Genomic DNA, 1,625 nt, shown 5'->3' with positions numbered 1-1,625 from the left:
GTGCGGGCGTGCGTGTGTGTGTGTGTGTGTGTGTGTGTGTGTGTGTGTGTGTGTGTGTGTGTGTGTGTGTGTGTGTGTGTGTGTCTATAATATTATTTTTGTTAAACACACCAATACACATTACTTAGTCAATAAATTTCAATGCTAACAGCAAACGAATTGAGAAAACCAGTATTTAAAAATATTTTACGAAATATAATACATGTAAAATATTCAATCTTCCTTTTTCTTTCTTTAGAATTCATACATGGAAAAAACTTGCAATAAAATCGTACTGCGACGATAGAAAGCATAAGTATCTTTTTCCTTATCGTCCTTCATCGTCAAATGACAGTGCATACACAGATTTTATAAGCATCTCTATCAGAATTGGAAGAAAGATAAGATTGGAGATAAAGCTACATTACATGCTACGCTATGAAGTTAAGATATTTACGCGAATCGCGCTCTATTACATTGCTTTCTGTAAATTACTAGTTTAATATTATCCCTTTTATCGGAGTTATTTATTCAATGACGAGAGATGCATTATCTTTTTCCTTTTCAATATCACAAAAATTGCAAAAACGCAATATTCTATGGGAAAACACTAATTATTATGTAAACTTTTATTCGTATAGACATGCATTACGAAATCAATAGAAGATAAACTAAGCAATCGCTAAGCAAATAAAATTCCCTCTAAATGCTCTTATAATCTAGAAGGAATTGGACAAAAACATGGAAATTTTCATCGAAACTTTGAGATTGCGGATGGGCGTGCACACATATACTTATATGATCAAGTACATGTTATTATGTATATGACAATTCAAACTCTACAGGATGTCTCAGACTTATCGCATCATCAGTGGCAAATTCTTCAAGTCATTTTGAAATAAAAATTCTAATTAAATAAAACCAAAATGGCAAGGATTTAATAGTTTTTAAATTATAAATATATATTTAAAGTTTATTAGCGAATCATATCGCCTAAAATTCCCGCGTTTAGAGAATTTAATTGACATTTTGCGTTGTATGTACTTATGTAGTTGGTCTAATCTAAACAACTACGCGCAAACTTTAGGTGATACGATTTGCTAGTTTTAATTTTTTTTTTTAATTTTAATTAAAAACCTATTATAACTTCGACATTTTGATATTAAAATTTTCATTTCAAAATGATTCACGTGATATCTAGGACACCCTGTATATATAAAAATAGACTATAGAATAAATTAAATAACCGCTGAGAGATATTTACTATTAGATAGATTGAGTATCTAGCAAAATAAAATATTTTAGACGACCATATGTACAGAATAATTTTTATGTTATCACACGCATTATCAAATTAGCTCAAGATAAGGGTAGAGCTAATACCGTTGTATAGAAACATGTGAACTCAAGATAAACTTACCGGGATTATACATGTATTGTGATCAGTTTCTGATATATGTAATATTTTGATATGAATTTGAAATAACTGGTTGAAGATTACTAAATAACTATTTGTACATTGCAACAAATAAAACAAATATATAAAAATAAGATATCAGGCACGAAATATTTCTTGGAATATTTATGATTGCGGATATCGCGTCAGAAATTACATGATAATATAACACATAAATATCAACGATTAG

At 29.4% G+C, this 1,625-nt stretch overlaps 1 protein-coding gene across 2 annotated transcripts in view; it reads right to left on the bottom strand.

Moving 5' to 3' along the window:
* The window catches only part of LOC108690197 (protein SZT2-like), a 21,412-nt gene that overhangs the window by 12,927 nt on the left and 6,860 nt on the right, over positions 1-1,625 (bottom strand). The gene's annotated exons all lie outside the window — the stretch shown is intronic.

Source organism: Atta colombica, unplaced genomic scaffold, assembly GCF_001594045.1.
Source record: "Atta colombica isolate Treedump-2 unplaced genomic scaffold, Acol1.0 scaffold3, whole genome shotgun sequence".
Lineage (NCBI taxonomy): Eukaryota > Metazoa > Arthropoda > Insecta > Hymenoptera > Formicidae > Atta > Atta colombica.
The sequence above is the reverse complement of the archived record's forward strand: the minus strand, read 5'-3'. Positions and strand labels throughout refer to the sequence as shown.